The sequence below is a fragment of the Pseudonaja textilis genome, chromosome 3 (genome assembly GCF_049901715.1).
Source record: "Pseudonaja textilis isolate UNSWEBS1 chromosome 3, rPseTex1.2, whole genome shotgun sequence".
NCBI lineage: Eukaryota > Metazoa > Chordata > Lepidosauria > Squamata > Elapidae > Pseudonaja > Pseudonaja textilis.
Window position 1 is genome coordinate 38,020,368 of NC_141992.1, and position 25,995 is coordinate 38,046,362.

At 38.2% G+C, this 25,995-nt stretch overlaps 1 protein-coding gene across 29 annotated transcripts in view; it reads left to right on the plus strand.

Annotated features, from left to right (window-relative positions):
• The window catches only part of LOC148126078 (uncharacterized), a 217,123-nt gene that overhangs the window by 55,157 nt on the left and 135,971 nt on the right, over window positions 1-25,995 (plus strand). The window contains exon 1 of one of the 29 annotated variants that reach the window (XR_015742774.1): window positions 6,169-6,265. The exons of the other annotated variants lie outside the window; for them this stretch is intronic. The gene's annotated coding sequence lies outside the window, so the exon portion shown is untranslated. Of the gene's footprint in view, window positions 1-6,168; window positions 6,266-25,995 lie in introns of those variants that run through there. 29 annotated transcript variants of the gene reach the window in all.

The window sequence follows — 25,995 nt, forward strand, 5'->3', positions numbered from 1 at the left end:
TTCTCCATCCTCTGTATGAAGTCTTTTTCTTTTAGTATAGTATTATTTAATGCCCATCTAGATCTTCTTCTTTGTCCTTTCCATTTAATTGTCATTGGATTATGATCTGCCCAAGTACTTGTTTCAATATTTATTTCTTGGATATTATCTAACAATTCTGTTGACATCCATATCATATCTATTCTGGACCATGATAAATGTCTGTTTGAATAGAAGGTTTATTGTTTAGTCTTTTAAATTTATTTCATCTATCATTTTAAAAAAGGATTTAGGGAGAGACTTTCTGTTTTGCTTTGTTGTTTTCTGTGTTGTATAGTCCAATTTATTGTCTACAATTCCATTAAAGTCTCCCATCATAACTATATTAGCATAGTCCAGTTCAATTATTTTCATATGTAGTTTTCTATAAAATTCTTCTTGGTTGTCGTTCAGGATTGCAATCAGGAGTGTTTTCATATTATTATCCATTATTTCCACCATTAGTGTTTTTCCATCATCATCAGTATAAATCAATTTCGCTGGGATAATATCTTTAATGTATAAAACCACTCCTTTTTTTCTTGTATTGTGTCAAAGAAGTAAATATTTTCCCTAACTTTGGCTGTATCAACAGTTGTTCATGTTGCTTTTTAATATGTACTTCTTGTAGGCAGATTATATCAAATTTTAATTTCTCTAATTTATGGAAAGTTTTCCTTCTTTTAACAGCTGAGTGAAGTCCATTTAAGTTAATTGTAATCAGTTTTTTCTCTTCCATGATTATACTTTACAGGTAGGTTTGGCAACTCTCGTAGATGAGTTCACGTTGTTCTTTAACTTCCACCTTTCCACCTACTGCACCTTCTTCTTTTTCAGTCGCCATTTGGCAGTCCTCTTGGAATTCAATTAGTGACATTTCTTTTTCTGTCTCCTTCTCTTTCCCTCCAAAATATTCTGTATAAAATAATCCAGCTTTCTTAATTGAGTCAATTCTGTGTCTCTGTTCTTGCCATATGAACATTAAACCTTCTGGAATCAGTGATCTATAACTCACCTCTTTTTTAAGTAGAATTTTAGTCAGGAATCAGTATTCTCTTCTCATCTCTCTCACTCTTTTGGGCATTTGTTTCAGGACCACAATCCCTTTATCTTTATATTTCAGTATTTTCTCTCTTGCCACTTGCAATATTTGCATTTTAATGGCTTTCTTTGTAAATCTGATGTGAACTTCTCTTGGTAAGCTATTTCTCATTGCATATCTTGTGAAGATTCAAAAAACCTCATCTATTCCATCCATCATCTTCTCTTTGGTTATTTCCAGAGCTTCAGCCAAAATTTCTATCATTATCTCAGCTTGTCCCTTTTCTTCCTCTATGTTTTGGAATCTGAGGTAAAATTCTGATCTGTCCATCTCCCATCTGAGCATCCCACTTTTATCTTGTTCAACCACAGTTAATCTGCTATCAATAGCTCCAATTTTCTTATCTCTTTGTTTATCTTCTTCAATTTTTTGGAATCTCTCATCATATTTCATCATCATTTGTTGAATGTTCTCCAGCTTTTCATCAGTTTTTCCTGTTCTTTGTTCAGTGTTCTCTGTTCTCTTTTCAATATTCTTTGTTCTTGTTTGTATATTTTGAATTCCTTGCATAATCATCTGCAGCATCACCTTTTCCTGTTCTTTTTCTTGTTGTAACATCGTCTGTATTGAGCTTTGTCCTCCAGATGGTGAAGAGGAAGAAGTAGAAGTTGAAGAACCAGCCGCTGTTAGTTTCCTGCTCATTTCAAACAATTCAAAATCTTCAGGTTCTTCTAGACCTTAATCCACTCATGAAATAACCAATTGTAATTCCAAGTAAAAATAGTGAGGAAAAAAGAAGCCAATAATAATAATAATTTTTTTAAAAAATTTCTTCAGGCTCTTGTATACCTTAATCCAATCGATTAGTTAAATAGCAGTAAAAACTCAAAAAAGGAAGAAAAAACCATAAACAGAAAAAGGAAAAAAATGTTAAATCTTGCAGGAGGTGGAAAAATAGAAAGTAAAAAATTAAAGAAGAAAAAAAAGGAGTTCTTCAGGTTCTTCAACACCTTAATCCAATTAAAAAGTCTCAGGTATGAAAAGATATACAAAAAAAGGAAACCACACAAAAAAAATCCAATATGGAAAGTAAATAAAAAAATACAGGGTAGGGAGAGAGAGAAAAGAAAAAAAGACTACTCCCTTAAAAAAAAAGAAGGAAAACATTAATACTAAGACATTTCCTTTAAAATAAAATGCAAATGTAAAAATTAAGCTTCAAAAAAAAAACAAAGACAAAAACAAGTTCCCAAAAGCCAAAGATCCAAATAGCTATTACAAAAATTAAGCTAATAAGGAGGGGGTTTGTTAAAGTAAGAAATATCCCAGCTTAAAAAAAGTAAAAAGAGCACACTGCACCTTATTTAGTTATCCAAGGCTTTTGTTAAATTTTATAACTCTCTTCTCTAGAGTCTTATCATCTTTTTTCTCTGTAAACTTCAACACCAGACTCCAGCTATTGATAGAAACCCAGAAGAGCACCTGCAATAATACTCTCCCATGCTCTTCCCTCTATCTTATCAAACAGGGTCAAAGTCCTTGAAAAGAAGTCTCAGTTCTTTCTCAGCTTTGTCTGGTCAAGAGAAAAAAAAGACATACAATATTTCCAAGCCTCTAGTTGGCAGTGTTACAAAGTAACCTCTGCTTTCACTTTCCCCCTCCTTTTCCAAACGAAATATAATAAAAATTAATTAAAAAGGAAAAAAGATATTTTAAAAAAAAGACTAAAAGGGAGTCTCTAACCTAAAATATCATAGAGTCAAAAAGGAGAAAAGACAAAAGAGAAAAAATAGGTAGAAAAAGCCCCCAGTCCAGTTTCAAAGTATAAGATCATATATAAAAAGTCCAGCAAAGAAAAGAAATATTAATTTAACTTCCTATTTAAAATAGCCGCTTAATCACTTCTGTCTAAAATCTTACAGATTCTTTCTTTTCCTTAGGGTGTCCTTTCAAATCTTAAAGTAAAAAAAAAATTCTCACCAAACCGGCACACTTTCTCTTTCCATTCTCTCCCGTTTCAGAGCTGCCCAACTTCAAGAGCTTTAATGGCTGCCTCTTTGCCGCTACCAAAGAAGGCTTCTACTGGATCTACCAGGGACTTTGCGGTATTGGGATCGACAGGATGTGCTCTTTACATTCACTGTCTCTTCGGGACGGTTTAGATCCATTCGGACCGTACAGGAGCAAAGATATCAGCAGCGATCTCAGACCTCCAAGATCGCATGCCATATCGTTGCGACACCAGCTCTGCCCTCCCAGTACTCCAGATTCTTATAGAGGTTATTAGCATCCACTAAACCTGTATTTATTTAAACTATCTTGACTACTGATTTCCTGTGCTTGATACTCAATGGGACATAGATTGTCTAATCTAAAGGAAGACTATATGTTGAGAGTCCCATTTCTTCCACCCTATAGTTTTACTACCTACTTTAGCTTAATTTATTTCATATTTTGCATCTAAAATCCCCTCTAGAGTTGTTACTATAAAGATTATGGTCTTATTATGTTTCTGCTTTCTGCTGGCTAAGACATTTATATTCATTGCTATTGACAAATGGTAGACAAGAAACAGTCTTTTTGTCTCTACAAAATTGAGGATCAGGGTGAAAAACAATTATTTACCTTGTCCTATAAACTTGAGACTCATCTGAGATATCACAGATATTGTCCCCTAACTTCATTTTTACAGTAAGCCTTGTGTCTTTAGCTTTCATCTTCTTTAGTCTTTCATCTTCTTCTCTGTTTTGTTTTGTTTTTTATAACTTCCAGCGTAATAAGCAGTTCTAGAGTATTTAAAAATTGCACATTCTGTTATGTTTGCTTGCATGGACTTCAATTTTTTTCCTCATGAGTCAAATGCTTATAATTTCATTTAAAAGATAAGCCTCAATAATGAAACAGACAAAAATTATAATTATAAAATGTGATTGATGGTTCTCCCTTTGAAAGAAAATAAGTAATCATATAGACATTTTAATGGAGCTCCTTAATTACTTGTATTCTAGCTTCTCATTCACATAGTCTTTCTAGGCCTGTATCGTTTATTCTAGAAGAAAGGACTGATCTCATTACTATGACACATGGTACTTTTAATTTTACAGCCATTTCTTTTGGCACTGTTAACAAGCCTGCATGTATACTTAAGCCAATGTTATGAAATATAGTCATGGCATATGCCAATAAATAACTGAATATATGACCAATAATGAATAAATAACTATAAAAACATGTAAGAAAATTTATGGTAGAGTTAGTGGTACCCTATGGACAACAACAATGGCCAAGTTGCTTAATATTCACATGGAAAAACAGTTCAGTCAAATAACAATTCAAATCTGTTATTCTGTTCTATTATATCCAATTGATCAGAATCAACAACAGGGTTTTGAAGATCATGTGATGGCCATGCAAAACTTACACAAAATGATTAAGCAAAAGGCTCCAAAGAATTAGGAATTCAAATCTGATATGTAGTAGTAGCTAATCCAAGGATCACTTTGAGTTCAGAGCAGTTAATCTAATTGTTTCTTAGTACACTGTGGCATATATGCACATCAATCAAAAGTTATTATTATTGGAGTAAGTTCAGACTGAATAAAAAATTGATCACATGAAAAAGTGGAATAGATAGCATCACCACTACATGGACTTGCAACTGGCTGACAAACCGTACTCAACGAGTAGTCCTTAATGGGTCTAAGTTTACATGGAGGGAAATAAGCAGTGGGGTGCCACAAGGTTCTGTCTTAGGCCCAGTACTCTTCAATATTTTCATCAACAACTTAGATGAGGGAATAGAAGGGGAACTTACCAAATTTGCAGATGATACTAAGCTGGCAGGAATAGCTAACACCCAAGAAGATAGGCTCAAGATCCAGATAGATCTTGACAGACTAGAACACTGGGCCATATCTAACAAAATGAAATTCAATGTAGAGAAAAGTAAAGTCCTACACTTAGGCAAGAAAAACCAAAAGTACACATATAGACTGGCTGAAACCAGGCTCAATAGCAGTAACTGTGAGAGGGATCTTGGAGTCTTCGTGGACGATCAGCTAAATATGAGCCAGCAGTATGCAGCAGCTGCCAAAAAAGCTAATGCAATCCTAAGTTGTATTAACAGAGGGATACAATCAAGATCAAGTGAGGTACTAATACCACTCTATAAAGCCTTATTAAGACCACACCTAGAGTACTGCATCCAGTTTTGGTCACCACACTATAAAAAAAGATGTTGAGACTCTAGAAAAAGTGCAGAGAAGAGCAACCAGGATGATTAGGGGACTGGAGGCTAAAACATATGAAGAAAGGTTATAGGAACTGGGCATGGCTAGTCTAGTGAAAGACCAGGGGAGACATATAGTGGTCTTCCAATATTTGAGGGGCTACCACAGGGAGGAAGGGGTCAAGCTATTTTCTAAAGTGCCTCTAGGCCAGACAAGGAATAATGGATGGAAACTGAACAAGGAGAGATTTAACCTGGAAATAAGAAGAAACTTTCTGACAGTGTGAACAATCAACCAATGGAACAGCTTGCCCTCAGAAGTTGTGGGAGGGCCATCATTTAAGACTTTCAAGAAGAGATTGGACTGCCATTTGTCAGAAATGGTGTAGGGTCTCTCGATTGGGTGGGGGTTTGGACTAGATGACCTATAAGATCCCTTCCAACTCTGATTATCTGTAAATAAAGAAAATGCAGTGAAAAATAAATATAATGTCTATTCATGGACTAACAATATAGGGACAGATATATTTGGATATTTAGTGAATTAACAATATGCATATTTTTACTTCTATGATTTTTTTCATTTTATTATATATTTCTAAGACTATATCTCACATTGTTTTTGTGTATTTGTATTATAGTACCTATAATATCTATTATAATACCATAATAGAGATAAGATAGGATATAAGAAAAGATATAAGAGAAGATAGATAAGATAGCCCCAAAAACCATACCTCTAAAGATTGCCACAAAATAATGAATAAACATAAATATTTACTGTTGAAGCTAGAATTACACATAAAAGGCTGACACATAATTTGTTAGGATGCAATTATGATGATCAAAAAGTTAAACTGCCCCAATATTTTTTTTCCAGTAACAACGGATAAATAACTGCAGGGTCATGTCAAACTCTGCATGATGCCATGAATCAAGCAGCCAGCATCGCTGGGGAAAAGTGGTATTTAATCAAAGTGAGTAGACCCCCACTGGAGAAAGAGACATCATAGTAGATTTATGGCAGATCAGATAATTATACATTTTGGGTGTGCATATTTTAGAAAGAAATGCATTAAAGTCATAAGATTCCAAAGCAGCACGAAGAAACTGTCCAACATAAAAATCACTTGGGAAGCATTATACATCATAAACTGAAGGGTCTCATTTTCTTTAAATATTTTATTTGAATTAAATATTGCTATAATTTAAACTCTAGTTTTCATATATCTACATGAAGTCTGGACCTTCAGTGTCCCAGTTTTCTGTCTGAAATATTATTTAAGGAGGCTTCCCAAATCCGCTGCCTACAAAATTATAACCCTTTTTAACACAGGCTGGTTGGGGATGATGAGAGTACCAACACTTTTGGAAGACAGTAGATTGGGAAAATCTGATAGTATAGATTTATATCTTGTAGTAAGGCAATTCTCTAAAGATCAGTTACAAACAATTTGGAACCAATAGGCTAATGCAGCAGTAAATTAAATCAATTTTACAAGTATCTGAAAAAGGTTCTAAGGAAATTAAAAAGACTTTTGTGCATGCTAGAAGCAAATTAAAATTAGCAACAGATAAATCTCCTTGGAAAAAACACATCCAAATTATTCTACCATATAATTGAGACCCTTCCCACCAATATTTGAAGAATTTCTTCTGCAAGGGGAAATATCTACAGGTAGATCTCAACTTATAACCACAGTCCAGATTTTTGTTGCTAAGTGAGAAATTTGTTATGTGAGTTTTGCCCCATTTTACAATTTTTCTTGCTACATTTCTTAAATGAATGACTGCAGTAGTTAAATTAGTAACATGATTGTTAAGGGAATCTGGCTGCCCCCTTGATGTTGCTTCTCAGAAGGTCACAAAAGATAATCACATGATCTCGGGGCCCTGCAACCGTCATAAATATGAAAAAATTGCCAAGAATCTGAATGTCAATCACATGACCACAGAGATGCTGCAACGGTCATAAGTGTGAAAAATGGTCATACATTACTTTTTTCAATACCGTTATAACTTTGAATGGTCACTGAACAAACTGTTGTAAGTTGAGGACTACCTGTGTAGTCTTCTTTTATCACTTGGACTCAATTTCAGATGGAACTAAAATACTTTTCAGTGGATCAAAACCTACTAGACACCAAACCATGAGCTGAACTGAAAACATGAGAGTTTTTCATTTTATTAAGAAAGTTTTAACTTTTACTTAACTCAAAGAAACAAGAATTAAATACTTGCCGGAATAAGGTTGCCAGATGTATAATGCTCATTATTTTTTAATCAGCTTCTTCATTTGGAATTCTTTTTTTTAATCAATTAGGATACATGAGTAGTCTTGTACTCAGTTTAATATGATTGACTATGACTTCCAACTGCCCCACCATAATCTTGAGGAATATGGCCCTCACCAGTTAAACATTAGGTTGAGTTTCACTAACTAGCCCCAAATCTCCCCATCAATATCTTGACTGGAAATACTAGCTCTCTGATCCTAACCAATACAGTAGCATACCACTTTCAAACTAGATTGATTGTACTTTAAAAGCAAAAGGGGTAATGAGGTTTTATTGTATACTGCATAGCAGAAACACATATAAAAGGAAAAATATTTTAAACAATAATTAATTTAATCACACTTAGTAATTTTTATTTAGCAATAGCATTTAGACTTATATAGCACCCTGTGGTGCTTATAGCACTCTCTGGGTAGTTTACAATGTCAGTGTTATTTTACACTCTGAAGGATGGATGGCTGAGTCACCCTTGAGCACCATCAGGATCGAACTTCATGTTGTGGGCAGAAATTGCCTGCAATTCTGCACTTTAACCACTGCCCCATTAGGGCTCCTTATTTTTTATTTATTCATTGAATACAGATAAAGGTGCATATGACATTTGGGTGAAAGGGAGAGAAAGGAATGATTGAAGATCAGTTCTGATATGATATGGTCATAAATCTTAACATAAAATAGTTTATAAATGTTAATTACATTTAGTGTAGTTAATGGGACATGTAAGATGGTACCCTCAGCCTAGTTAACTGCTTTTTTGTTTCTTCTTTGTATAACATATAAAAGAAGTTGCTCATGGAGGATTATATAATGTTTGCCATATAAGCAATACCATGCTGTTATAAAACTCAAACCAATCAGATCTTTGCTGCGAAAATTGTATTTAGCTGCACACCAAGGGAATATGTATACTTTTTGTTTTGTTTTTATGAAGCTCTGGTTCCTTCCAGAGAAGTTGGCTGTAGACTAAGGAAAACTTATAATAGGAAAATGTGGTAGTAACATAAATTCATGGAATATAACAGTCATGGTAAAGATAGTAATCTATCTTTGTTTCTGCTTGCCAGCTGAGAGTACATCACAAGAGGTACCGCTAGTGTGTAAGAGAAGGCTATTATAGTTTATAACAATGAGATGAAAATACTGCAGACAGAAAAAAAGCTAGATTTATTTTCAAAAGTTAGTTATGAAAGCTGAAAGAATATTGAGTTGCCGTTACCTGTTTGGACATAGGATTGGACAAAAAAGATTTGCTGCATAAGACAATATTTCAGTTGCTTAATCCATCAGTCTGCCACTTGTGTGATTTTTAAAAGATATACAAACATCATAATATCAAGTATCTGGTGGATATGGAACAGCCACTTCAAAGCATAAAATATGAGTTCTATGTCTGTTCTTAGTTATCAGAGAAAAATATTTTGCAAGGTAATATTCATTCAAACCAGATGTATACTACAATAAACATCATGAATCCTTAGAGAACAGCACATACAATATTATGTACTCTCAGAATGTTAGGAATGCAATCCTTCTGGAGAAATGGGTGGGTTAAAATAAGATGTTCATATTGTATCTTGGCCATTTTTTAACCATCCTTTGTGAGTGAAATAGATAATTTTGCTGTTAAGATAGTGTAAACAGATGTTCTGAACTGTGATTTGAAGATATTTTTCTAAGGAAGCATTATACGAGATATTTCACATCAATAGATACTATAGATGGATAATTTATTTGATCATATTATATACCTCATCATGTTGATAGAAATATATTTCAAATGAAACTGGTTTAGAATAATTACATTTTTTTAATTCAGGTTCCATGTGTGTGTGTACACACTACACACACACACATATATATACAGAGAGAGAGAGAGAGAGAGCGTAAAAATAACACAGAAAGAAGAGTGCATTTTGATAATTAGATGAAGCATGATTGACAGTGCTGTATGGAAAAGAAATGGAAAGTTATTTACTCTCTGGAAAGCCCTCTTGGCTCAGATTCAGTAATCACAGGAAGAGTGTCCATATTAAAAGTAGGGTGGGTTGATGCTTAGCAATCTACTGAGATGTATAGCTGGAATAAATGGTTGTAATTACTGTAAATTTTTAAAAGCAAAGAAAATATTTTTTTAATAAACAACAAGAGATGGTATTCAGCAGGTTCTGAGAACCGGTAGTGGAAATTTTGAGTAGTTCAGAGAACCAGCAAATGCCACCTCTGACTGGAGATTTTACAGTACCCTTCCCCTGCCACGCCCACCAAGCCACGCCCACAGAACCAGTAGTACAAAAATTTGAATCCCACCAGTGATCTGAACATAATATATTCAAAAATTCAAAATCTGTATTCCTCTTTAATATGAATTGGACTGTAAACTTTTCTGAGATCCACTTTGTTAAAATGTGCACTTTCTGCAGCCATTTCAAAAGTTCAGAAGTGAGAGGAAAAGAGTAGTGAGTGCTAATTTTTACAAGGTAGATAGATGAGTGACAGTTGAGGACCATAGTGGTTTCACAGCAGTGGCTGTGAAGCCCAAAATTAAACAGCTCATCTTAAACTTTATCTAATGGTTTCTCTGTGAACTGGGTCATTAAGCCTCTTTCATTTTAGCCCATACCCTGACCCGATAGCTGAAACTCAGCAGCATACTCCTTCACCAACTGCTTAACTTATGGGAAATAGGGATTTCATGGTTTAACAATTACTTGAGTTACACTAAGTTATGTTACAGAATTTACATAGCTGTCCTAATCTAAAGTGTTCTGAATCAAAAGAAGAACTTATTCTACAGTCCCCTCAGTTGTTTGTTTAATTATAAATTTTATCTGGGCTTATTTGAGCAAACTCCAAGTGACGGTAGAGGACATGCTATGGTCCATGGGGTTGAAAAGAGCTGGACATAATTTAGGGACTGAACAACAACATCTGGGTTTATTGGTGGAAAAATAATCTGGTCTCAGACAGATGTATAGTTCACTTTGTTCAAGAAAGCCAGTATTTGGAAGAATACCAATTTTATTTGTCAGTCAATTTAGTGTGGGGGTATCAAACTTGCGGCCCACAGGCCGGATGTGTCATGTGCTGCTCCTGCCCCTGCCCAGTTTAGCAAAGTGGAAAAAAGTCCCAATATGTCACGTGATGCCATAATGACAACGTGAGTTTGACACCTCTGATGTAGTGGGCATTTAGAGTTGGATGGCTACTTCAGAGTTCTTGGCCAGCACCAGAATGGAGTACCAGTAGTTCTTTTTCATCTGCTGGACCAGCTGGTTCCTCTGAATTATTACCAACTAGTTTACCTAGATCAGGCTAATAGAAATTTGGTCAGTGGTTGGTGGGATCAATAACCATCATGATAATTCTTTACACCTAGGCAGTAGCTGTCCTCCACTATCAATGGGAATTAGCATTGGCAATCAAACTGTCTGGCTTTGATTCCTGGTCTTGCCAGTAAATCACAGATTTCCTGAGATTTGGCTGAAAACTGTCAGATGCCGCCCAACTAAATTAGAATGTTTATTGTGGTTAAAGAGGAAAACATACAATAGTTGTCCACTGTCTGCTACTGCAAAGATGTCAAATATTTCCAGGTTCCTTCCTGCGTTCATCCAGATGAACAACTATTTGGCACAGCACTTGGTGGGTCTGAAGCCTGGAGGTTTATTTCATGTTAACAAAGCATTCCTCTGGACAAGAAGACACTGATTCCCATATCATCTGCTGCTATTTTTAAAATGTAGTCTGTCTCCTGGTTCATAGAATTCTTCGTAGTTCTTCTGAGATCAGGAACAAGATTCAGCCTTACTGGTAATGCACTGGGATGTGTCAGAATGGTTCACATTAAAAACATAACTACAGTTAATACATAATTCAATTAAACTTTTAATTCCCTTAAATTTTAATGGAGAAATTAGAAAACATACTTCCAGGAAACCTTTTCCACATTATCTCTGCCATTATAAAGAATCCTAGAATAGCATGAATCAGCCCTGATCTGAATTGATGATTCAAATTTTGGAGAAGTTGGGATTTGATTTGAGCTTGCAGTTAAAGTTTTAAAAACAAATTTTACTCAAGTCACTTCAATCAAGATTCAGCTCAAAGAAAAGATTCATCGTTGGCTACAATGGGAAGCATCAAAATCAGAGGTCCTTTTTAAAATGACTGATTAGTATAAAAAAACCCCAGGGATAATTAATTCTTCAGGGGGAAAAGACCTTTGCCAGATTTCAGTGGGATATTTTCAAGGTTTTGCCAAATTTTTGAAAGTCTTTCCCTATATTCTTCTGAAGACAGAGATAGTGCGAATACCACAGAGATTGCCAAATTATGCATCAAAGTGAAATATACCCTATTGCAACTTAACAAATAATAGAATTTTAAAAATATAGAAAGAAAAATAAGATTTACTATTCCTTTTGTTTGTTTCCAAAAAAGTGACCATGAAGGGTGCCCTTTGATCTTTACTTGTGATGGCTGTACTGCTGTACTGCTTCTAATCACTAGGTTTAATGCTTTGCCACATCTGATTGACAAGCTTTTGTCTTGAAAAGGAATTTCTAAACATAGTTTGGGTTGGTGTCGACTGGGCAGGGCATACCAGCCTCTTCTAAGCAGGATTTGGTTGTTTCAGAATTGTAGTTTATGAACAATAGACTGGGTTAACCAAGGCAAGCAGAAGACACAGGATGACACTGTGAACTATGCCATAGGCATAGGAAGGCAATAGAAAAAGAAGCTGGCATAAAGAATCATTTAAAAGACTTGCTGTTCCCCAATTCTTCTAAAGAGCAAACTTTCATGCCAGCATTTATGTTAGCCCAGTATACAATCACTCATTATCAAAGGACATCCCAGTTACACAGAATTTAAAATAAGCTTGAACTTTGAACTGGTAAGGACCGAGCCCACATTCAGAGTGTCGAGATGAACCCGAGGTTCTGATTAAGGCCCAGCAAAGTAGTGTAACATTCTGTTAGGACAAGAGAAATCAGAATTAAACTTTGTGGCTGGTGGCCCTGAAGAAGTTGCGACTTGAGAAAGGGGATAAATCTCAAAGCAACATTACCTTCCAAGAGAACTCTGATAACCAATGTTTAATAAACTGATAACATTCATTGGTCGTATGCAGAGGTGGTATTCAGCAGGTTCTGACCAGTTCTGGAAACCTAGAAGCGGAAAGTTTGAGTAGTTTGGAGAACTGGAAAATATCACCTCTGGCTGGCCCTGCCCCGTCTATTCTCTGCCTCCCAAGTCCCAGCTGATCGGCTGACTCTTCTTTTGTTGCCATGCACAGGAGAACGGAACTGGAAAGCAGGTTAGTGGGGTGGGGAGGGAATGGAGATTTTGCAGTATCCTTTCCCTGCCATGTCCACCAAGCAACGGTCACCCAGTCATGCCATGCCCACCAAGCCATGCCCACAGAACTGGTAGTAAAAAAAATTGAATCCTACCACTGGCATATGCATGCTTCAAAGAATCAACCATACGATCCAATCTATCCGATCTTTCTCCACCTGTGAAAATGAAGTTGCAGCTTTGCATATTATTCTACAAGAGAAACTATGGAGCAGGCAAGGAAGAATGAGCAACCTCTACTTGATCTCTGTCTTATGTAATTAAGGCTTTTTCTTCAAGCTACACTGAGAAAAAAAAAAACAGAAACTTTTGCTCCAGAACATGTTGAAAATATCTTCAGGTTCTAGTTTAACAAAAAGCAAGCAAAACATCCCATGAGGAAACCCTTACAGTCATACAGACTAAATCAACAATCCCTTATATTTATATCTTGCAGGAATCAATTTCTTTAGTCAACTTTGCAGAATTTGCAAGCTATTTTTTATCCTTTCCAGATCAAATCTGATTATTCTGATTTTGGAAATGTCTGGTCCAGCTGATTTCTCCACCTTATTTTATGATATTACCATTTTGTTATTGTTGTTTTCTTGTGGAGCTTGCATATTGGTTATGTCAATAAAACACCTTAGATTTGAATTCTTGGGCTCTAGTTTCTGTGGCTGAAAGATAAACACCCTTTTATGATTAATCATACAACCCAACCCTTTTATGGAATTTGCTTTCAGCTCTGTTATGAGAATAATCAAACTGGGCAGTGCCAGGATTTCTTTATACATAACATTTCTTTTCCCCTCCTACTTCATCTGATAATGCTCAACCTTGAGTGGCTTTGGTACTCTAAATCTTGTTTCACAAAACTCCAAGTTAACCAGTCTATTTAATTCTTACCCATTAAATAAAGTTGGCAAAAGGAACTCATTATTCTGAATCAACAAAAATGGATCAAAATGAAGGATAACATTGCCCAGAGATCACAAATAAGAGAGTCAGCAGTTCAGCTGCCAAGCTCTGCTAGGCTTGCTTTTCATAAGCTTAGATCTGACAGCAAAATTGTCAGGAATGCCTTCCAAATTTAAAAATCCTCCAGGGTCTCATTTGCAAAAATGCAGAAGCAACCCTGCTGGTTTTCTTAAGGTACATCTGTATTGGCCATTAATTCACATGCCAATTTGGATTATGGTGTTTGCAACTGGCACATATGTTCATGTTTCATTAATAGGCATTTTAGGTGGTGGGCCTCTGTACTACAGATTCTGCTCAGAGAGACAACAGCTTAAAATGGCAAAAGAATTTGGCTGGATTTTTAAGTGTATTTTCTCATTCTCTTTCCCCAAATACATAGCAGAACTAAATGTTTTGGAAGGGAACCAGGTTTCCTCAAACCTGCCAACAGTGAGAATATTTTGATTCAGATAATTGCCCAAATGCATTGTATTTTTCCTCCTGCGGTCTTGCACGCATGTGGATGCAAAACAAAAGGTTTTTAAGAAACTTATTTCACATTCCATTACTCAGCATCATAATGCAATGCATCATAAATTTAAAAGCAAATTGCTTTCTACAGCAAGGCAGACTTCTCTAAATTGGCAGCAATCATACTGCTTAGAAATATCTTTGGGCAATCAACCTCAAATGGAACTGGATTACTTATAGCCTCAGATACTCCCCATAAGCCACTAGTATGGGGAGTATCTGAGGCTATAAGTAATCCAGTTGTCAGGGTTTCTCACAATTCATTTAACTAAGGTAGTAAAGGGGGTTAACATGTTTTAGGAACATAAAACATTGATCTACTAACCCAGTTAACCCCCGAGAGGTTACATTTAATCCTAATAGACTCAGTCATGAACAGAATTAATAACAGTTTCAAGGATTATAGGAGTATCAATATTCAATTACTTATAGGAATACAGCACAGGTGTCGAATTCATGGCATCCCGTTCCATCATGTGACATATCAGGATGTTTTTTTCCCCTTTATGGAGCTGGGGTGGATGTGGCCTGCAACTGGTCCATAGGCTGCCAGTTTGACACCCCTGGAATATAACTAAAGGAAAATTCCTTTCTTAAAGAGAAAAAGTTGAGATGGGAGGTGAAACTAAATGGTGGTTCCCCAGGCTAGTAAATGGACAGTATATGTGTGTTTCAGTATGAGGTATTCACATGTTAATTTTCTGCTAGATAAGGCTAAAGGTTTGTCTAGATTAGGGACCTCAACCTTGGCCACTTTAAATTTCATGGACTTCTGACTTCTGAAGTCATCCAGATTTAGGTAGATTTAGAATTCAAGTCCACACATGTTTAAGTAGCCAAGTTTGAGAAACAGTGGTCTAGGTAGTATGAACAAAAATGTGTAGCACACATTTTTTGAATTGCATCTTTTTGAACAAAAAACCAAGGAAGTTGACTTTGAAATCATTTGGGGTAATTAGTAATTTATTCTGTTTTTACCCTTTTTATATTTTTCTTTTAGACTTATCCTTTTCTTTTACTCCTTTTTCTCTGTTGTCCCTTTTTTTAAAATCAAATTTATATTGTATTGGAAACAGGAGATGAGAGCAAAGACCTTCTCCCCAGTAGCTGATATTCAATTATGACATAGTTATTATAAGAAACTATTGATGGAACCATGTAACATAAATGTGTATAATCTTGTCTTAAAGGTATTGAACGTTCTTTAAACATCATATATCACCTTGGCATGCTTGATTTTCAGGGGCTCAATTGTCACTTGGCAAAATACATTCAATCCTAAGCCTGTAATCCTGTGATGAAGCTAAAAACAAGTACAGAATTGGACAACCATTTTCAGTCATAGCCAGTTCCATCTTCAGAAGAAGAGATGTTTACATGAATAGATATAGTCATACAATGGTAGGTAAGAAAACAGTGCTACTCCTGGCTGATTCCATGACTGATCTTGCCAGTAACTACAGTACACATTGACAAATTCACTTTGTATATAGTGGTTCAGCTACAGATTTTGAAGAATAGTGAGTTGGTTACTCTTCTAACCTACAGCATTCCCTTATCTGCTGTTTGCCATCAGACTTAATTGTGTAATAGTCCTCTAAAGAGAACAAAGGCAGAAGTCTTAAATGAGCACAATAAATCTGTCAGTTCACAAGTCAATCTATTTCATAGATATTTCTAATCAGTGAGATTTAGCTCCAGATAAGGCCTTGTTAATATTCTACTTTTCTCATATACTAAGTAGCATGGAGGGAAATCCTGCTTAATATAGCAAGTGGAAGACTACAAACATTCACAGGCTTCTTGTTTGCTTTTATGGCTGTTGAGGGCATGGGTATGCAACGGGTTGTATAGAGGAAAGAACTCTGATCTCTTTTAGTTTTCTGACTGTGAACTATGTACAAAAGTTGTAGGTTAGTTCTTTGAGTCATTAGCACAGATCAGTTACTGCCTTCCATTCATGGTACTATCTTCAGTAGTGCAAGATTGTAATTTGTGCAGGTGAATAGCAGTTGTCAGAGATGTGTTGGTTAGGATGATTATAATTAATTAGTAATTATTATGCTTTTTAAGGTGGCTCTCTGAGAATGTGGATTATGACTGCATTGCACATGCATTAATTCTGGGTCTAGTGACCAGTTAGTGTTAGAAGATTGTTCTGTCTATTACTCATTTGCTCAGAATAGGAGCACAATTCTCCAAACATGGAGAATCTGATATTCTAACCTGTGTTAAATCACTATTAGAGTTGCTATCACAATAGGAGAACTGGGTAAGAAATGTTCTTATCAGGAGGCAAAAAAATTACTTTCAAACAAACAAATCCCAACACCACCACCCCCAACCAAATATTTTTATTCAACAAAATGCTGTTGCACAAACATCAGAGTGAATCTAGCTGAGATGTTGCAAAAGCTGATTTGTCAGACAGCAGCTTTATGGTTGACAGGTTCTTCAGTCTAGCCTTTTTATTATTGAACAAGATGTGAACTCTTTCCCTTCCTTTTTCCTACTGGGAACCAACACTTCCCACTGCTCTTATTATAATGCCATTTCATATTTTGCATAACGGTTATGTCCTTGGAGATATGGTGGTGTTATACTAGATGGGAAACTCAGATATGGAGATAACCAGATTGTGTCACAAGAATTTTATTGTTAAGAACCAGCTGTGTATAATCACATTCCAAACCAATTAATAGACTCAGATCTCTATATTGCAAGTACATTGAGTAACAAATCAACTACACATTTTATCAGGTCAGACTGAGGTGATAAGTGATTTGTAAAGGCGTTAGCCTTCTTCTGGTTCCCAGCAGTGGATTGGCCTGTTTCTTTCTCTTAGGCATCAAAGAAATGCTGAAGCTACACTACAGAAGACTGAGTTACCAAATAATTCTCAGGAGACTCAGGAGCAAAACAATGTGTTATATTTGAGCTGAATATTTTTCCTTTCATATCCCTTTCATATCGCTAGCGTTAGGTATCTTTTTCTGGCTGTCACGTTTGTCATTATGCAGATATCCTTTCAGATATGCCTTCTTAAATTTTTTACTATCTCTTACTAACCTTTTCTTTTATCACTTGGACTCAATTTCAGATGGAACTAAAATACTTTTCAGTGGATCAAAACCTACCAAACCATGAGCTGAAAGCATGAGAGTTTTTCATTTTATTAAGAAAGCTTTCACTTTTACTTAACTCAAAGAAACAAGAATTAAATACTTGCTGAAATAAGGTTGCCAGATGTATAATGCTCATTATTTTTTAATCAGCTTCTTCATTTGGCATTCTTTTTTTTAAATCAATTAGAGCTGAGTTTGATTTCTATAAAAATAGTTATTCATATTATTAGTTTTGCCTGGAATGTCTAACAACTTCAGACCCCCCTTTTCAACCTTGGATGTGGATTTAGTCTCTTTATTTGATATTTTACACTTCAGGTTCTTAACTTACAAAGAGGGATTAATTATATGTATGAGAGAGAGAGAGAGAGAGGGAGAAAGTAGCATCCACCAACTATTTGTGGGCTTTATGCCGACTGCATCAGAACAAGATCGAATATTATTTCTCCTGCATCATTGCTGCTTTGTGATTAGGAGCTATAAATATTTATGATTTATTATAGCTTCTTGAGAAAGGTTTTGCTTGTGATGGTTCATAGATCAGGGGAACACTAAGAGAAAATAAAACTATAAAATTCTTTCCCAGTTGCTCATTTATAACCTATAGCTTACAGAAACCAGAAGGGAGCAACAGCAATAAAATCTTCTTGTTTTCTTTTCTGAACATGATAAATGATCTTCCAAGAAAGACCTTCTTAAAGGAATCTTAGATTCTACATATCAGTTATCACTTTCTTTTCAAGTTCATACAATATCTATTATTAAAAGTTAGAGAGTTGTGTTTAAAAAAATTCCCCAAGAATGGTAACCAGAGGAGAAGAAATTTGCAGCAAGTCCTTCCCTTATTTAAAGAAAAAAGTGTACAGGAAACCAACATGCATACATTTTGCAATCACAACATCTAGCTGAAATGACTGTAAGCTAGTTGTGGGTCTACAAAACTAGGGGTACCCCAAGGCTCTGTCTTATACCCAATACTCTTCAATATCTTCATCAACAAGTTAGATAAAGGGACAGAAGAGGAACTCATTGAATTTGCAGATGACACCATACTGGCAGGAATAGTCAACATCTTAGAAAGAGGCTCAGTACACAGAAGGATTTTGACAGGTTTGAACATTGTCTAACAAAATGAAATTCAATGATAAGAAAAGTTAAGTTCTACATTTAGGCAAGAAAAATCAAATGCAGAGGTACAGAATAGATGGTACCTACTTAAAAGTAGGGATCTTGGAGTCTTAATGGATAATGACTTAAATTGAACTAGAAGTATGCTGCAGCTGCCAAAAAAACCAAGGCAGTCCTCAGCTGCATTAACAGAGGGATAGAATCAAGATCACGGGAAGTGTTAATACCACTTTATAATCACACTTGCCTCCAGTTTTGGTTGCCACAATATAAAAAAGATATTGAGACTCTACAGACAGTGCAGAGAAGAGCAACAAAAATGATTTAGGGAATTGGAAGCTAAAATATATGAAAATGGTTGCAGGAATTGAGTATGTCTAGTTTAATGAAAAGAAGGACTGGGGTGACATGATAGCAGTGTTCCAATATCTCAGGGGCTGCTACAAAGCAATAGGTGGAAACTAATCAAGGAGAGAAGCAACTTAGAACTAAGGAGAAATTTCCTTACAGGACAATTAATCAGTGGATTGACTTGCCTCTAAAATTATAAGTGCTCCAACAGTGGAGGTTTTTAAGAAGAGATTGGACACCCATTTGTCTGAAATGAGCAGGGGGTTGAACTAGAAAACCAGCAAGATCATTTCCAACTCTGTTATTCTGTTATTAAATGGCATACCTTTGCATAAAGCTGTGGACTAGTTAAAGGCAAAAACCTGCGGACGATTGTCATATTACATCAAAAGCGGCATATTTAAGAGAAAAGAGAAATGCTACTCTACATTCTGAAATAAAAAGTTAAGAAAGATCAAGAGAATATAGGAAAAAATTATAGACAGGGCTATAAGAAAAAGCTGCTGAAAGATAGATTGGGAACACACTAGTGAAGAATTTTAAATTTATGGATAAACAGCTTACAAGTTATAGCATATATTATGTTTTGTAGATTTCTTTTTCTTGAACATGAAATAAAATGTAGAGAAAGTTTAGTTTAGTTTAGTTATTGATATTGTATTTTACTCCAATTTCATTCCAAATTGTTTTTATAAGAATTTATTAATAATTTGTGTTTGGCTCTCTGTATTTTTATATTGGCCTATGGGCTAATCAATACACTAACCTAACCTAAAATAATATAGAGAAAAGGTCTATGTGCCTTTAAAGAAAACATGACACGATTCAGACACAATTAACAACAGTGACTCTTCTTTATAATAATACTAAGTCAGACCAAGCAAACCTGTAAGTAGCGTTTGAGATTTAAAAATACGTTATTACACTTTTTGTCATAAGAATGAACTTCAATGCCCTAGTTGTTTGATATGCAGCTATAAACAGAGGGAACCCATTGTAATTTCTTTTCAAGTGCTTTGGAATTTGGAACAACTTTTAAAATAAGCCTTAGTAGCTTTAATAGTCTGCAATTGTTTTATCTAGTTCTGCAAATAGAGGCAATATGAACACGTGCAGAGATCTTAATGTTGCCAAGTTAAGGATTTTAAAAGTACAGGGTTAGAAAACAACAATAAGAACAAAAATAATGCCAACTGTCTGCATTCTATCTTGGATCCAATAGAGCAGTGGTCGCCAACCAGTGGACCAGGGCCCACTGGTGGTCCACGAGAAAATTTTGGTGGTCTGCAGAGAAATGTCACCCACAAGAGCACCCCCCCAAATGGTTAATGTAGTGTGTGAAGGATGTGTGCTTGTGTTTATTTTCATGGTCATGATGTGCACTGAAGATGTTGTTTGATTTCATTTTACGAGGTGCAATGACAATAAAGTAAACTAACTAATCCAGGCTGTGCAGGAACACAAGGCTGCGTCACCCACATGGCCCATGGGAACACAAAGCTTGCATCACTTGCATTGTGAACAACATGAGGTAGTGAGGGGAGGGAGGAAAGGGCGGAGGGGGGAACTTGCTCCACTCGCCCCACGCACCTCACCTGTCCACCTGACTGCTTCTTTCCGCTTCTTTCTTCTTCTGCTTTTGGCTGCACGCAAGGAAAGCAGCAAAAGTCTTTCTTTCTCTCCCCCAAACTCTGCCAGAAATGAGTCTTTGGGACCCTGCAAGGCATCCTGCTCCAAGAGACTGTGCCAGTGCAACAAGTCTCACAAAGACTCATTTCTGGCAGAGTTTGGGAGAGAGAAAGAAAAACTTCTGCTGCTTCTGCTGATTTCCTTGCATGAAGCCAAAAGTCTTTATTGGCCAAGTGTGATTGGACACACAAGGAATTTGCCTTGGTGTAAGGCATAAAGAAAAGGTACATTCGTTAACAATCAAGAATCATAATGTATAACACTTAATGATAGTCATAGGGTACAATCAACAATCAAATCATACTAGGAAACAGTCAATATTAATCGTAAGGATACAAGCAACAAAGTTACAGTCCTACAATCACAAGTGGGAGGGGATGGGTGATAAGGAGTGATGAAAAAATTAACAGTAATAGTAGTGTACACTTTGTAAATAGTTGAACAGTGTTGAGGGAATTGTTTGTTTAGCAGAGTGATGGCTTTGGGAAAAAACTGTTCTTGTGTCTAGTTGTTCTGGTGTGCAGTGCTCTATAGCATTGTTTTGAGAAAGGAGTTGAAACAGTTTATGTCTGGGATGTGAGGGGTCTGTAAATATTTTCACAGCCCTCTTTTTGACTCATGCAGTATACATGTCCTCAACTGAAGGCAGGTGGGTAGTAATTCTTTTTTCTGCAGTCCTAATTATCCTCTGAAGTCTGTGTCTTTCCTGTTGGGTTGCAGAACCAAACCAGACAGTTATAGAGGTGCAGATAATAGACTCAATAATTCCTCTGTAGAACTGTATCAGCAGCTCCTTGGGCAGTTTGAACTTTCTGAGTTGGTGCAGAAAGAACATTCTTTGTTGTGCTTTTTTGATGATGTTTTTGATGTTAGGTGTCCATTTTAGGTCATGTGATATAGTAGAATCTAGAAATTTGAAGGTCTCTACTGTTGATACTGTGTTGTCTAGTATTGTAAGAAGTGGTAGTATGGGAAGGTTTCTTCTAAAGTCTTCCCCCATTTCTACGGTTTTGAGTGTGTTCAGTTCCAGATTGTTCCAGTTACACCACGAGGCGAGTTGTATAACCTCCTGTATGCAGATTCATCGTTGTCTCGAATGAGACCAATCACTGTTGTGTCATCAGCAAACTTCAGTATTTTAACAGATGGATCGTTTGAGATGCAATCATTGGTATATAGGGAGAAGAGAAGTGGAGATAGCACACAGCTTTGGGGCCCCCCTGTGCTGATTGTACAGGTATCGGATGTGATTCCACCTAGCTTCACCTGCTGCTTCCTGTCTGTTAGGAAGCTTATGATCCAGGTACCGCTAGTTGGTTTAATTTACTTAGAAGAGTGTCTGGAATGATGATATTGAATGCTGAACTGAAGTCTACAAAGAGGACCCTTGCATAGGTATTTGGAGATTCAAGGAGTTATAGGATGTAATGCAGAGCCATGTTAACAGGATCATCTGTTGATCTATTTGCTCGGTATGCAAACTGCATGGGATCTAACAGCGGATCCATGATGGTTTTCAGGTGGGACAGCACAAGCCTTTCAAAGATTTTCATAATTACAAATGTTAGAGCAACTGGTCTGTAGTCATTCAGTTCCTTGATGGAGGGCTTCTTTGGCACTGGGATGATGGTAGAACATTTGAAGCAGGAAGGAACACAACACATCTCTAGTGATCTATTGAAGATTCTGGTGAAGATGGGGGCCAATTGGTCAGCACAGACTTTTAAGCAAGAAGGAGTTATCTTGTCTGGCCCTGGTGCTTTTCCTGGCTTCTGTCTGTGTAATAGATCTTGCACTTCTTTTTCTGTGATCACCAGAGGTTGTGAGCCCAATGGACTCTGGCCAGTTGTAGGAGGCTTGGCTGTTGTTGATGTGTTTGAGATGTGGGTTGTGGAGATAGATGGCTGTAGTTTCTTTTCAAACTTGCAGTAAAACACATTCGGGTCATCTGCTAGTTGTTGATTTCCTTCTGCCTGGGAAGGAGGTTTGCTGAAACCAGTGATGTTTTTAAGAGTTTTCCACATGTTTGCTGGTTCATTTGTTGAGAATTGATTCTTTAACTTTTCAGAGTAGCTTCTTTTTGCTGCTCTGATCTCTCTTGTTAATATGTTTCTGGCCTGGTTGTATAGCAACCAGGTTTTAAAATTATGAGTTTGGTGGTCCCTGAGGTCCAAAAGGTTGGCAACCCCTGAGGATGCAGGTAGTCCTTGACTTACAACCACAGCTGAGCCCAAAATTTCCATTGCTAAGCAAGGTAGTTAAGTGAGTTTTGCCCTATTTTACAACTTTTTTGCCATGGTTGTTAAACGGATTGATGCTGTCATTAAGTGAATCAGGCTTCCTCCATTGACTTTGCTTGTTGGAAACCAGCTGGGAAGAGTGCAGGTGGTGATCACATGACCCTGGGACAGTGCAACTATCATAAATACCTGTCAGTTGCCAAGACCCTGAATTTTGATCATGTGACCATGGGGACGCTGCAATGGTTGTACCTGTGCAAACTGGTCATAAGTCCCTTTTTTTCAGTGTCGTGGTAACTTTGAACAGTCACTAAATGAATGATTGTAAGTCAAGGACCACTTGTACTGAAAATGAAACTTTCCATTTTCCCATGTTTCCCTCTTCTGCTCTATCATGTGGTAGACTTCTCATTAGTTAGTTATAGCATCTTCTAGCACCCTGATGGTGAACCTATGGCACAGGTGGCACGCAGAGCCATTTGTGCTGGCACGCGAGCTGCAGGCAAGCTTACTGCACATGCGCGTGCCTCACAGCTGATTTGAGGCCTTTTTCGGTCCCCCAGAGGCTTGAAAAAGGCCTCTGCAGGCCAAATAGACCTGTTTTGTCACTTCCTGTTAATACCAGAAGTGACGAAACGGGCCTATTCTGCCTCTGGGAGGCCGAAAAAGGCCGCAAACCAGCTGAAAATGAGCTGTGAGGCTCAGTGCAGGTAAGGAGGGTTGGGGGGATTGCATACATGTGTGCAGAGGGCGGGGGGGTGCATTGCCTTCTGGGTGCTGATGCGTGAGCACCAGCATGCATACAATTTTTGGCACAGGAGCCCCAAAAGGTTAGCCACCACTGTTCTTGTTAAGTTTGGGAAAAGAGAGGCTGAACCAGAGCATGAGTGCAACGATACTTTATTATAACAATAAAGGACTGACCGTGCTTGCCAAGCCTGGAACTGGCTCGCAGCGATCAGCGTCTGGTTGGACCCCGCAGCCTGCTTTTATAGCTGGCTGCTGGGGAGAACCAACCAATGGGTGAAGGGGAAGAACGCCCCCGTAAAGTGAATGGACCTGAGTGAGAACTCCTAGAGTTCCCAGGACATAACATCCCTTCCCCCCAGATGCGAACACGCATAGTCTTTGAGGTAGGCAGGAGGTTTATGTTGGCGCCCGGAGCGGCGCAGCTCTGGGATGTTGTCTGTCCGTTCAGGACCAGTCTGGGAAGGCAGAGCCGGTACAGTGTCACCAACGTGCCCCTCGGTTCGGGCAGGCCCGGGACTCGTAGGGTTGGTCACTGGGGACGTGCTCCCGTTGACTGGATCGGGCTGGTCAGCCGACTGGACGCCGCTGTCCGTGTTCGGGCTTCCTGGAATGTCTGCTGGTGTAAGTTGGTCGCTGGGAACGATGTTGATGTGGGGTTGATGCTGCGGCCTCCCTCCGTTTGGTACTTCTGGGTCCCTGCTAGCGAGGGTGCTGTGACGCCTACGCAGCTGGTCTAGGTGCCTTCTCCAGACACGGCCGTCCTCCAGTCTGACTCGATACGACCTGGGTCCTGTGATGGCCACGATCTCGCCCGGGATCCACAGGGGTCTCCAGCGAAGTTCCTCGCGAATACCGGCTCCTGTAAGATAAAATGTCTAACCCCGATGTGGAAGCGAGGGAGAGTCAGGGCAGTATTGTGGGTGAAGTCTGTCCAATACAGTCCTCAGGCGTCTGCCCATCAGGAGCTCAGCTGGGGACTTATTGGTGACTGAACATGGCGTTGAGTGCTGGCTCATCAGGAAACGCGAGAGTTTGTGGTGCCAGTCGTCCTTGTTGAACCTAGCCAGGGCTTCTTTAGTGGTCCTGACGGCTCTTTCAGCCAAACCGTTACTGGCAGGATGAAATGGGGCTGTGAAAATGTGGCGGATACCCAGGTTGGCAGCGAAACGGCTGAACTCGGTTGATGCGAACTGTGGGCCATTGTCGGAGACAATGGAGTCAGGTAGCCCGTGTGTTACAAACAGGCGAGTTAGTACTTTGGTAATTGCTTGTGTGGTGGTCGTGGATAGCTGGGCTACGTCAATCCATTTAGAATAGGAATCCACGACCACTAGGAACATTTTCCCATGCAACGGGCCGGCCAGGTCGATGTGAATTCTGGACCACGGAGCGTTGGCGCTCTCCCATTTAGTAGGGGTGGCAATAGGAGGAGCTGGACGGGATTCCTGGCAGGGGTTGCAGGAGCTTACCCATCTGGCGATGTCCTCGTCGAGGCCCGGCCACCATACGTAGCTGCGTGCTAATGCCTTCATTCTAACGATGCCAGGGTGTCCCTCGTGCAACGCTCCAGAACTCGGGTACGCAGTGAGGTCGGGATGACCACTGAAAGTGCCCCACAGTAGACAGCCCTGCAAACTGGATAATTCCTGCAGCCGGGTCTTGAAAGGTGTGAATTTGCTTTCAACATTACCACCCGGCCACCCCCTCCTCACCCAGTCCAGCACCTGGGCGAGTGTTTTGTCTGTCTTGGTTTTAGCAGCAATGTCAAGGGCCGTGATGGGGAGGTCCAATTGGGTAACCTCAAAAATAGCGTGGACAGGAGCAGGGTCCTCAGCTGGAGCCGGCAAGGGACAGCGGCTGAGAGCGTCAAGCGTGGGACAAAGTTTTACCTGGGCGGTGTATGAGTCTGTAGGAGTAGGCTGCTAGGAAGAGGGTCCATCTCATCATTCTAGGAGAAAGGACTTGAGGGGTCTGTTTGTCCCCAGCTAGTAGACCCAGGAGGGGCTTGTGGTCCGTGACCAGCTCGAAAAATGGCCAAAGAGAAATTTGTGAAATTTTTTCACTGCTGCAACAGCTGCTAGAGCTTCCTTATCGATCTGGCTGTAATTACACTCTGTTGCAGAGAGCGCCCTGGAGAAAAAGCAATGGGAGCCTCGGAGCCATTGGGAAGCCTGTGACTTAATACTGCCCCGATTCCAAAGGGGGATGCGTCTGCTGCCAGCACTAATGGAAGGTTGGGGTCGAACTGAATAAGTACCGCTCTGACGTGAGTAGTGATTTGACGGCGTGAAAA